This window comes from Tachyglossus aculeatus, chromosome 14 (assembly GCF_015852505.1).
Source record: "Tachyglossus aculeatus isolate mTacAcu1 chromosome 14, mTacAcu1.pri, whole genome shotgun sequence".
Taxonomy (NCBI): Eukaryota; Metazoa; Chordata; class Mammalia; order Monotremata; family Tachyglossidae; genus Tachyglossus; species Tachyglossus aculeatus.
This window is the reverse complement of record NC_052079.1, coordinates 25,195,963-25,209,425: the sequence shown is the minus strand read 5'-3', so window position 1 is coordinate 25,209,425 and position 13,463 is coordinate 25,195,963. Positions and strand designations below refer to the sequence as shown.

At 43.7% G+C, this 13,463-nt stretch overlaps 1 non-coding gene across 1 annotated transcript; it reads left to right on the top strand.

Annotated features, from left to right (window-relative positions):
- Window positions 1-12,871: 12,871 nt before the first annotated feature.
- Window positions 12,872-13,009, top strand: LOC119937437. Its single transcript, XR_005454106.1, has one exon. It is a non-coding gene; the product is annotated as a small nucleolar RNA SNORA7 (small nucleolar RNA).
- Window positions 13,010-13,463: the final 454 nt, after the last annotated feature.

Genomic DNA, 13,463 nt, shown 5'->3' with positions numbered 1-13,463 from the left:
ATCGGGTTGTCCCACGGGGGGCTCACAGTCTTATTCCCCGTTTTACAGATGAGGGAACCGAGGCCCAGAGAAGTGAAGTGACTTGCCCAAAGTCACACAGCTGACAATTGGAGGAGAGAACTGAGGCACAGAGAAGTTAAGTGACTTGCCCAAAGTCACACAGCTAATTGGATGAGAGAACTGAGGCACAGAGAAGTTAAGTGACTTGCCCAAAGTCACACAGCTGACAATTGGTGGAGCCGGGGTTTGAACCCATGACCCTCTGACTCCAACGCCCGTGCTCCTTCCACTGAGCCACGCCCGGTATGCCTTGATCAGAAAAGAGGGAGAAGGGGAGGGGGAGAAAAAAAAGATGCTAGAAAACCCATTCGGTTGCCATCAGCGAGCTTCAGGGAAGGCTGCTCCCTGACGGGAAAGCATTCCGTTTGAACAGATTATATCCTGCGGTGTTAAAGCGGATCCTTGATTTCCCGGAAGTTATGTTTGGGGAGAATATATTGAAAAAGACAGAAACGATTCGGAATTTTTGTGAAAATTAAACTGTTCGAGGGGGGAAGGAGTCAGACTGTCATCTGCTTTCAAAATATTTTTTACGGCGTGTTCCCAGTTGTGGAGGGCTGAGTTATCGGATTTCATGTAAAGCCCATTTTTTTCAGGGAGAAATAGACTAGTCCAGAGCAAAATGTCAAAGATGTAAAAAAATGTAGATGCCATCTCTCTGAGACGGCTCTCTGATTTTGATTTGTGGGCATGTTTCAGATTTAAAATGTATCTATTTTTTCTCCCGAAAACAGTAAAAGCAAAAAAAAGGAAAAGAAAATCGTTATATTTTTGTGTCTGAATTTCTGCTTTAAATCTCATTTCCCCAACAAAACGCCAGCCAAGGAGGGATTTGAAGAATCTCTCAGAGTTGTGTAAATATTTTGAAGGATGCATAATGCATCTTACCTTGAGAGTCCACAATGTTTGGTGTCTCTGCCTGTTAAAAAAAAAAGGTGTATTGACTTCTTTCATGATAGGTTAACAAAACCCTGAAAATCGGAAGTGAAGAGTTAAATGGACATTTGATTTGGAGAAAACAGAGCTTAGTTTGTGCTGTCACCACATCATTGAGGGATTCTGGAAAACCCTCAAAGAGGATGTGACAGAACAAACACACTTCTGTTGGACGTGGAAAGGAGAGTTAAACTACTCTCTACACAGAGACATCTTGATGCGAACGGAACCATTGATGTTGTTGAATGCTCTTGGGCCAAGATTCACTTCCTATCTGCATGGATTTAGTTTAAGGGTTTGTCTGTGCTTTTTATCCTTCTCTATCTTCCAGAAGCTCTCAAAATGTCAGCCCATCCTATGAAAAACAGCATTACATTTGGGGGCAAAATATTGAAATTGTTTTTTGAAAATTCTGTTTTTAGAGTTTTTAAGAGAAGTCAGCAAAGCAAGGGTCACCAAGCTGCTCTCCCCTCCCAGCCTGAAGCCTGGGTCTCCTGCGGGTCACGCCAAGGGTGGGAAAGACAGAATGGGAACAGAGGCAGAGAAAGCATGATGTAAAGCAGCAGCACATCTATGTGACGGCTCATCTTGGGGCAGGGTGAGGAATGCTATGGCCAACAGAGGCTTCTGATTTTGAATTGTGCTCAATCTGCCAAACAGAATGTAAGAGGACCACTCAAATTCACTGAAGGGGAAAAGCCGTTTTTGGGTTTTTTTTTTTTTAACCTGAGGTTTGAGGTGCAATAGGTCATTTTACCTCCCTGATAGGGCTGCTGCATTTTTGTCACATAAATTAATTTGCCTCTTTGGGATCCTCATTTTCCAGGTAAGGGAAGCTGGAAATGTGTATTTAACCATGGGGATAGCAGTACTTACAAAAAAGACTGTCTCCACCTCATTGGCTGAAAATCTATGATAGGGTTTCATACCAGAGCAGAGGCCTGGGTTGTTGGCTTATACCCAACCCTGAGCCAACGCTGTGGATCAAGTAGTTCCTTTGCTGCCTCATTCTTGAAGGGCTGGATATTGGAATCGGGGCTGGGTCCCTGATTATCTACTTTAGAACACCTAATGCTGGAAGGAATTGCTCTCTGTTGCAAACTCTCTTTAAAAAAAAGTGTTGCTTTTTAAAGAAGTTGTTTCTTTTTGCTGGGGTCCTTTTTGATTTGGGCATTATTTTGAAGGAACGGCACATCAGATTTGGAAAAGATTCAAAGCAGAATTGGGTAGCCGTGGTTGTCTCCTCACCCCTATGCAACTGTCTCCCTCGCCTGAGAAGCTAAGATCGAATTAAATCCCTTGTATTGAAAATGTGAAAAATTAAATTCCCAACTGAAACTTGAACCATTGACTCTGAAGCCCTGTTGTCTGCCTGAAGTATTCACACCCCTAAAGTAGAACTAACACATGGAGAGGAAATAATGAGAAGTAATGATTGTGGCCCTAACTATGTGCCAAGCAGAGGACTAAGCACTAGTAAGATAAGCAAACAGCATTTCAGTCCCCTGCAGTGCTCCCACGGCAGAGACATTTGTTATTCCCACTTGGAGCCCCGGTATTTGGGTATTTTCCATGATGAGGGATCTTAATCTTACTAAATGTGTGTTTGCTCGCTGGATCAATCTCTTCACTCCTGTTCTCTTAAGGAAATCAGGACCTTGTGTCCACCCATCAGAGGCCTAGGGGTCCCGTCTGTTTCAGCCCTGGGTCTCAAATGCCAAAGGCCAGACCCTGCTTGCTCAGCAGCACTTCTCTCTAAACCTTCATTCCCCACCTCTGAAAGTTGTTTACCGTGGATGTCGACACCTTTATTGGATTTTTTGGTTTTGCCAAACCCCATTTGAATTTTCAAGCATCTGATGTCTTTAACTTGAGTCTCATTGGTTCTTAATATGAGAAGCAATATTTTCTTGAATTCTGTGGCTTCAGACTTCCTTTAGACTGTCAACTGTACATGAGATGGGATCGTGTCCAATCTGCTTGTATGGAATCTACCCCGGCGTTTACTACCTAGAAAGTGCTTATTACCGCAATTATTTATCTAGCCTGGCAACAGGGGTCCATCTCCCTGTCCACATCATCATATGCTTGTAACAGTCTTAGAAGAGGAGCTAAGTTTTGAAGGCCCTCCTTCTAGACTGTTTGCTGCTTGTGGGCAGACATCATGTCTACCAACTCTGTTACATTTTACTCTCCCAAGTGCCAGGTACAGTGTTCTGCACAAGGTAAAGGCTCAATAAATACCACTGATTGAGCAAAGGGGCTGGACTAATCTGTCAGGACAGATTTGAGGCCTCATTTTGGGAATGCCTCACAACTTTTGCCTAGGTAATTATTATTTGCTGGATAACAAGGGCATGGTTCCTGAACTTCAATTCTCTAGCAAAATGTAAAAGGCTACTCATCAATGAAAAGAACTGAATTGACCTGAGAATTTACTGTAGGTCAGTCAAAGGTATTTATTGAGTGTTTACTGCGTGCAGAGCACTGTTTTAAGTGCTTGAGAGAATCCAGTAGAAAATATAACAGACACATTCCCTGCCCACAACGAGCTACTGCAAATCTTTTAAACATGACATTGAAATTACAGGCAGTAATTGATTTTATATTATATGGCTTAGTACAGTGCTCTGCACACAGTAAGCGCTCAATAAATACGATTGAATGAATGGGTTGCGCTGTAGCGGAAGAAAAATCTTTGTGGCTTTTTAAAAACATTCAAGTTTTAATCATTGGGAAGAAATGTTTTCTATTTGGTTTACCACTTATGAATGGGAGACCTGTTGGGTTGATTGAATTTCTGTGTGTGTCTCAATACTTATTTTTCTTAAATCACAGTAATAGAGTAACCAAAAGACCTGTTGAGGTGGGTAAAAAAAAAAAAAGGTAACTATATTATCTTCTCCCTTCTTTACCAGGTGATGTCAAAAACGGGTATAGGATCCAGCTGAAGAGAATTAGAAAGTATACAGTTAACCAGCTAGTTATGTGAACAGGCAAGCTCAGTGTCATTAGTAGCATTTCTGGAAAACTGGTGAAGAAAGATACGTAGTGTTCCATAATCAGAGATTTTAATGAATTTCCCTGGTGGCCTGTGTGCAATGAAAAAGCAGATTTTAGTAATGGTGGACTTTGGGAGGTCTTAATTATTTCTTTTGCATAATCAAGAGAATCAACAAAGCATTCAGTGGTGTTCTGCAGTATTTCCTCTCTAAGATTCATCATACGCAAATTCCGGCTTCTGAAGATTAGGTAACATGGAGTACCGAATGTTTTCTAGCATGTATTTGTGAACTGAAATAATAGTGTCATGATTTTTGTGTAAATGACTCATATGATTTCTGAGATGATTTATTTTTCATATTTTTCAAAATACATTCCATTTAAAATAAAGAAGTATCTATCGAAATGACCTGATGGCCTCTTGAAGGACTTCTTATTCTGACACGATCTTTGTGATGACTGGACATATGGACTCTCATTACTAGTTGGTTCCAAACAGTGATTGTTCCTGTCCTGGAAAAAAAACAAAACATGTTAGTGAGATTCAGTCCTAATTTTTTTGTAATGCAGCAGGAAATCCTAAAATATAAGGGTCCCTTTCAAACTGTGAATTCATTAAAGATGGCCTTCTTAGAATTTAAAAGGAGGAGTGCCTTAGCGATTTGGAGTTATGGCAGTTCCCCCTGAGTTGCATTACAGCTGTTCCAATGTTACCCTGACAGCTGCAAGAGATGAGAATCTGGCCTTAGGATCACCCATACAAATGGATATATGTATGTAAGGTCTTCTGTGTTTACAAGAGAAGGGACCTGCCTTTCTATACAGGCATTCAAAAGCCTCTGAATTTCAAAGACCGGTGAATAAGAAGAGACATTTAAAACATTAAATTAGCCCTCTAGTCACATCACTGTCTTTTTGTGAGAAGAGATAAGTGAACAGAAAGATTACTGCCTCTCTGGTGAATTCTGCAGAACAGAGGAATGTGCAATGAGGAGGAAGTAAAGGTAGGCTGTGGTCAAGAACCTTCAATAACATTAATAGTATTTAAGCACTTACTGTGCACTAAGCATTAAAAACTTTGAAACAGAGAGAAGTTGACTCCTGTAAATATATGACAACACACGTTAGGCATTTTTATCTTTGAATAATTCAATCTCCCTTCCTCAGTGAGCTCAGAGCATTATACTAATACTAACTGACTAATACAGTACTTAAACCACCCCATTGTAAGAAAACAAGTATTACAGATCCCTGCCTTGCTGGCGGAGGCACAAGAAATGAAATTCTATGGGTAGAGTCATTCATAAGGCCTGGGGTAAAACATGGAACCCGACCTACTAGATTCCTTCCATCTCCTTCATTTCCTCTCGTTCTGCCTCCTCCTCCCGTTTCCAAGAATGCCACCTCTCCACAACTTGGAAACACACTGCAGAGGAAGGTGCCAGATCTGAAATTCTGCATCAGGGTGCTGAAACAACTTTAAAAACTTGAATATTGTCAATTAGCAGCTCAAAGACATGTGGTGTGTGGTATGTGTACTTTTTGATGCCGTGTTTGCTTTATTGTTCCTGGAGAAGCAGCATGGCCTAGGGGATAGGGCACAGGCTTGGGAGTCAGAAGGACCTGGGTTCTAAACCCAGCTCTGCCACTTGTCTGCTCTGTGATCTCTGTGCCTCATTTACCTCATCTGTAAAATGGGGATTAAGACTGCGAGACCTATGTGGGACATGGACTGTGTCCAACATGATTAGCTTGTATTTCTCTCAGCACTTAGTACAGTGCCTGGCACATAGTAAATGCTTAACAGAGACCATAAAAAAATGAACACCAGTCATCCCGAATAAAAACTTACAATTACACAACAGTTCAATAAAGAAATTATAAGGGCATAGTATATTTATTACTAGGCAAATATTCATTCATTCAGTTGTATTGAGCACTCACTGTGTGCAGAGCACTGTACTGAGCGCTTGGGAAGAACAAGTCGGCACCATATAGAGACTGTCCCTACCCAACAACGGGTTCACAGTCTAGAAAGGGGAGACAGACAACAAAACAAACCATGTAGACAGGTGTCAAAATTGTCAGAACAAATAGAATTGAAGCTGTATGCACATCATTAACAAGATAAATAGAATAGTAAATATGTACAAGTAAAATAGAGAAATCTGTACAAATATATACAAGTGCTGTGGAGAGGGGAAGGAGGTAGGGTGGGGGGGATGGGGAGGAGGAGAGGAAAAAGGGGGCTCTGTCTGGGAAGGCCTCCTGGAGGAGGTGAGCTCTCAGTAGGGCTTTGAAGGGAGGAAGAGAGCTAGCCTGGCGGATGTGTGGAGGGAGGGCATTCCAGGCCAGAGGAAGGTCGTGGGCTGGGGGTCGACGGCGCGACAGGCAAGAACAAGGTACAATGAGGAGGTTAGCGGCAGAGGAGTGGAGGGTGCGGGCTGGGCTGTAGAAGGAGAGAAGGGAGGTGAGGTAGGAGGGGGCGTGGTGATGGAGAGCCTTGAAGCCGAAGCAATATTCAACCGTGAAGTTTGGAATAATGAAAATATTCTGCAGGATGAGATATTTGTGGGACCTGGTTGGATTTATCAGCCATTTAGCCATCAGCCATTATTATTTAGAGAAGCAGCTTGGTCTAGTGGAAAAAGCATTGGCCTGGGAAGTCAGAGACCTGTGTCCTAATCCCTGTTCTTCCACTTGCCTGCTGTGTGGCCTTAGGGCAAGTCACTTAGCTTCTCTAAGCCTCAGTTCCTTCATCTGCAAAATAGGAATTCAATATCTGTTCTCCCTCCTACTTAGACTGTGAGCCCCATGATTACCTTTTCTCTACACCAGTGCTTAGAACAGTGCTTGAAACATAGTAAGCACTTCACAAATATCATAATTATTATTATTAAAGTTTTCATTTGAGTTGCTGGAAATGAAGAGAATCCCACAGAGAAGTGATTGATTCCAGTTTGCATCAGTCCCAGGGCTGGACAGGGCCCATCCTGTCCAGGCAGCCCAGTTTGAATTCTGGAGTTTCTGGAGCTGACCTTGGTCTTTCACACAGTCAGCTGAGGGAGTCCCTCAGACCCTCAGTTTCTAGCCCCTTACTTCCCAAGGTCACCTGGAAGACAGGCCTTTGGGAGCAGGAGAAGTGAAGATTATTTGTCATGGTGAAGTGAAGCTGTTCATTAGCATTAAATGAAAATCAGGAATAAAAAGCTTGAAATATATGCCAGGTAGATAGTATGAAATTCCCTCCAATCAGAGTCACGCAAAATAATGAATTATTTAGCTATCCTCTTAGCCTGAGCATCCTATTCAATTGAGATGTCCTGTCAATTGAGATGTTCTGTAGTGCCTACTTAGGCTTAGTACTAATGCTAATATTTTCAAATAGAGAGCACTCCAGAAAAACAGGCAACGTTGAAAGGAATCAAATGTAACTTCCTGTGGTCAGTTTGAACCAAGTTTTTAGCAGATGAACAAATCACAGCTTCCTATAAAATGTAGACTTCGGTTTGTAAAAGTACTTGATTTCTGTAATCATTTTACTCAATCCTGTGGGAAAGAGAGTGTGGACTAGTTAATCAGACTATCAATGGTATTTACTGAGCGCTTATTGTGTACAGAGTACTGTACTGAGCACTAGGGAGAGTACCGTCACTGCCCAAATTTTTCTCTAGTTCTGCCAAAACAGGTTGCCAAAAAACTGCCATTTTATTTTTAACTTCACATCTTTGTGTCCCTTCCCCTTTTCTCCCTGTTTCTTCTGCAATCTGAGGGTTTAGGACAGCTCTGGTTACTGAAGCCTTTTCACTAACCACCACACGTATGCCAGGTACTTTGTGTACTTTGTACTCTCCTTTTTGTGTACTTTATTCTTGGCAATGAGAGTTCAGTCTCAGTTTCCATTCGGTTCCCGACCAGTGAGAAGGTGATCATTACATCATCACATCCTGCAGTGATGTGATTTTTAAAGAGACTGTGTTTCTGAAGCTCAAAGTGGATTAAGGCAGAAGTCCAAGCGTACTTAGAAGTGTGAAAGCAAGGGGTAGAATAGGCTGGAAAGGAAGTGGGTGTAGAAGGAGGAGAGTGAGAGACCCAGCATGGAATCTTGAGGAACACACACAGTAAAGGGATGAGAGATGGAAGGAGCCAGCAAAGGAATCAGAGATGAAGCGGTTGGAGGGCTGGGAAGAACCAGCCACGTCCCGGGTTGGTGAAACCAACACCAGATCACATTCTAAGGAAAAAGGGGTCAGGGAGGCTTAGGGCAGAATAGAGCCCATCCAACTTAGCTAAGTCCAAAATGGAATTTCTCATCTTCCTAAATCCCTCCTCTCTTTCCAACTTTCCCATCTCGGTTAACACCACCATCCACCCTGAAACTGAAACCTTGGTATCCTCTTCACTCTCATCCAGCTCTCACATCCAATCAACAGCTAAAACCGACCAACTTTTCCTCATAAACATTTTGAGAATCTGTTCCATCCCCTCTCAAAGAACAACAACCCCTGGTCCACCTGCTCATTACATCACGATTGGACTACTGTGTCAGCCTCCTGGCCTCTTGATTCCTCCCTCCTTCCCTCCACATTACACTCTCCTGCCTAAATCATATTCCCAAAACGTCAGTTATCTCTTTCCCTCTCCCTCTTCACATCCCTCTCCCTCCTCCCCTCCAATGTGTCTCCCTACTCATCAAACAGTCTCTTTACCATTTACCTTAATGACCCTCCACTAACCTCTCCATTCACCCTATGTTCTCTCCTCACCAACTCATTCTCCAACTCACACTTTTTTCCCCACCCAAGCTCACCTCATAGCCCGTTCTCATCTTCTCCACCCCTGACCCCAGGGCCTAGACTGCCTTCTGCCTTAGATTTCCCAGGGTTCACCCCAGCCCAGCTTCAGAGTCCTTCTAAAATGCCACGGCTTCCAACAAGCCATCCCCCACATACCCTACAAGGTTAATGTGCACTTGTATATTGCATGCACTTGACATGACCACTCAACTGAGCCTTTTGCAAAGAAAATTCATGGCTTTGCCACTGGGCATGTTCTGATAATAATGGCATTTATTAAGTGCTTACTATGTGCAAGGCACTGTACTAAGTGCTGGGGAGGTTACAAGGTGATCAGGTTGTCCCACGGGGGGCTCACAGGCTTAATCCCCATTTTCCAGATGAGGTAACTGGGGCACAGAGAAATTAAGTGACTTGCCCAAAGTCACACAGCTGACAATTGGCGGAGCTGGGATTTGAACCCCTGAACTCTGACTCCAAAGCTGGGGCTCTTTCCACTGAGCCTCGCTGCTTCTGATGTCATGAGGAGGTCACAGTCTATTTGGTAGTTAATTTCACCCAGATCTCGGGGGGGGGGGCTTAAGGTCAGTTTCCTACGGAGTCTTGCTAGAGGCTACTGGCTTCCTCTGAGGCATCCTTAGTGTTTTGCAAACAACCCTTTCCTCACAGCACTATCTTGGGGAGCTGGTTATATTGGGGAGCTAACCCCTCAACCCAGGGTGATTCATTGTTAACGCTTTCATATTCCCAACCTTCTCTTACCTAGCAGGGCTCATAATCTACATGGAAGTGGACAAATATCAGTCCGAGGAGAGTGAAGTTAAGAGCAACAGTAAGAAGGAGGAAGGAAGGGAGGGAGGAAGGAAGGGAGGGAGGGAGGGAGGGAGGAAGGAAGGAAGGAAGGAAGGAAGGAAGGAAGGAAGGAAGGAAGGAAGGAAGGAAGGAAGGAAGGAGGGAAGGAAGGAGGGAAGGAAGGAGGGAGGGAGGGAGGGATGAAGGGAGGAACGAAAGGAGTAGTTGTTGGAGGGCAGATCCCCAAGCTCATCACCCTTCCTGACCCAAGGCCTGGGTTGTGGATGGCAGCCTCCTGGAGATCTGACATTTCTAGAGGAAGAGGATTCCTGACAGGAGAATTCCTGCAGTTCCTGCCCATTCCTGCTCCTGCAGGGGTGGGGCATCCACCCCTGTGATCCATAGTGCCTCTGTGTATGGGTTAAGGTGCCGCAGATGCTCTGCACACAGTATGCGCTCAATAAATACCACTGATCAATGGAGTATAGGGAATGTCATCACAGAAGCAAATTCATCCAGAAACCTCATTTATCAATCAATCAATGGTATTCTTTGAGCACTTACTGTGTGCTACTAGCGTTTGCAGGAGTACAATACAAAAGAGTTGGTAGGCACATTACCTGTCCACCTCTCCGAGCAGTAGGTTCAAGTTGCCTCCAAGCCATTCATTCATTTTACTACACAGCGAAGTTCACTAGACTGTAAGCTCCTACAGGACCGATGCCATGTATTTCAACTCTGTTGTACTCCTCCAAGCACCTGGTACAGTGCTCTGAACACAGCAAGCACTCAATCAATATGACTAACTGAGTGAATTACGTATTCTTAAAAGGTGCTTGAATCTTTTTTCTGAGTAGATCTCAAAATTGTAAATTTTTAAAGAATGATGTGAATGAATATGATGATAGCGCAGCTCCAGTGAGTCTTATTTAGTGATGGTGGACAAAAATGAACTGATTTTAAATCCAAAGGATTCCTGAGCTATACAGCATGGTTCCCCCAAAGCAGAGCAGTTAAACTTACTGATGGTTTATTTGTGGAATTTTGCTAACATAATGTTATTACCATTAAAACATTACATGGGGGATGTGGGAAAAACATGGAATCAACGGTTTCATCATTTTCTTATAAGATTCAAAAGATTAGTGTGGAAAGGGGCTTAGATTAGGGGTATCAATAAAGTAAGCTCGCTGTGGACAGGGCATGTGTCTATTTATCGTTATATTGTACTCTCCCAAGCGCTTAAAACAGTGCTCTGCACACAGTAAACGTTCAATATATATGATTGAATGAATGATTGGGTGAGAGATGCGGGATACTTTCTCAAATGCCTTGGTTTGGGTTAGGAAGTCGAGTAGCCTTTCTTTCTTTCTTTTATGAAATCACTCAAGCACCCCTGTGTGTGACACCAATAGTTCCTTTTCAACCGAGCCTCCTTTGACTGCTCTTCATTCACGGGGCTTGGCTCATAAACACGATCCCGGCTCCGAGCCAGAGCCGCGCGGGCCACTTCTCCATACACAAGTGATGACTGAGCGATCACCGACAGGGAAGTGATGCTGACGGCCTCAGACTCTGACAGCAGATTGCAAGCATTCTTGACCGGGGCACTGCGAGAGCCTGGGAAAAGACTTGGATTTCACTGTGGCGTCTCGAAAGAAATCCATATCCGGTAGCAACAGAGGGAGAGCTTGTCCGTTGTCTGATTTCGTGTGACTGATTTATGATCTGCCTAAATGAGCTTTGTCTAGCTAGGATCACCTCGAGGTAGGTGTGGTTAAAGTACTTGGGCAATAAAGTCATTAGCTTGAGGTGAAGGAAGCATTCCATCTAGGATACAGGAACATATCAATCGATCAATTAATGGTAGTTATTAAGTACTCACTGTATATGCACAGAGCACTGGGATAATACAAAAGAGTTGGTAGACATGATCCCTGCCCTCAAGAAGCTCACAATCTAGTGAACTGAAGGGAATTTGAAACAAAATGTTGAACCTGCAATCTGTCAGTGGTATTTATTGAACCTTTACTGTGTGTAGATCACTGTACTAAATGTTTACCCTCTGGTGGGCCAGTGATGATGAAATGATGGTATTTGTTAATTTTTTTAATGGTATTTGTTAAGTGCTTACTATGTCAAGCTCTTTTCTAAGTGCAGGTTGGACCAAGTCCCTATCCCGCATGAGGCACATGGTTGGGGTATGAATAAAAACCACTTCTGAATCAGAGGGAGGATAATATGGACAATGTTGGGATATAATTGGGTGAAAAGACGGATCTGGTCCTCTTGACCATCCAGGTTTGAAATTCCCATTTCCTTTACTCATAATCCCTCAGGAGTCAGGGGAGACAAAAGTTGGGGGTGGATAAGGGATGGGAAGCTGGGGAGGAAGGGACGTATGGGGAGGAGCTGGAATAGGGCCGGATTAGCACAGGTTTCCTTGACTCAAGTTCCCCTGTTCCAAAACACTTGGCTGCATAGGAACTGCAGCCTGAGGAAGCAACCGTCTCCAGCCTGAACCACCTAAGAGCCCTAGGTAGAAGTGAACACTGGAGAGAAGACTTCAGAGAGCTCCCATAAATTGTTTTTCCAGGCACGCTGATCAAACTCACTTTAAAAACAGTTCATAGATCCTTGCCCAGCAGTGAAGATGGTTGTCATTTCAATCCCACAGCACTTATGGATGTTTCCTTATACTCTGTGCTTCCCCTTACTGACTTTTTTAATTGTCTGTCCCCACTACTAGATTGTAATCTCCTTATGGTCTGCGATCATGTCTACCAACTCTTGTATCCTACTGTCCAGAGGGCTTAGTACAGTCATCTGCTCACAGTAAGCACTCAATAAATGCCATTGATTGATTGATTGGTATTTACTGGTAACCTACTGTGTGCAGAACAGTGCACAAAGCACTTGGGAGATAGACCAGAAGCAAGTGAAGTGGGTCCTTGTCTTTAAGGGACTACACTCTCCCACAGAATAATGATTAAAAATACCTGTGGTATTTGTACTGTCAAGTGCTCAACTATATGTTGGGTAAATACAAGATTTTCCAATCAAACTCAGTCCCTGTCCCAGATGAGGCTCAAAGTCTAAGGTAGGCAGGAAGATAGATGGGCATAAATTGTTGACAGATAAGGGAAGCAGAAGGAAGAGCAAAGTTGCAGTAGGGAGCAGCATGTGTAGGTCACCAGGATAGAGCTGAATTAATGATAGAATGAACAACTGATTGTTAGATTAGAGGCTAGTTGTGAATTCACAGGTGCTAGCAGGGATTGTTTCACCTCTCAGGGTTGCACCTGGAGAGTTTCCAGTACTCTACCAGTCTCAACTATGGGAGAGGGAGTCAAGCAGAGGCCTACCCATTCCATTCCTAGCTTGGGCAGGGACTAGAGAGTGGAAGGCAATCTGCTACAAGTCAAAACTCACCTGTGCTGGGCAGCAGCGGAATGGGAGAGAGTCGAGGGCAGAGGCTCAGGTTAATTGCGTGGAAGGAGGCAATGGTAAACCTGCTTACGTATTTTACCACGAAAACTCTACCAGAACGATTGCAGATGGAGGTGGGGCATTCTGGGGGAGATGTGTCCATGGCATCGCTATGGGTCGGACATGACTTGACAGCCTGACAACAACAACAGCAGGGATTGTTAGGTTGACATGGGTTGGAATGTTGGGAATTAATTGGGGAAGGCTTCTGGGAAAAGGGGGGATTTCAGGAGGGCTTTGAGGATGGGTAGAGTTGTGGTCTACTTCCAGTGGAAGATTAAGCTCTTCCACTAGACTGTAAGCCTCTGAGGGCAGGGATCATGTTTACCAACTCTATTGCATTATAGTTGCCTAAGTGCTTAGAACAGTGCACCATGCACCATAAGC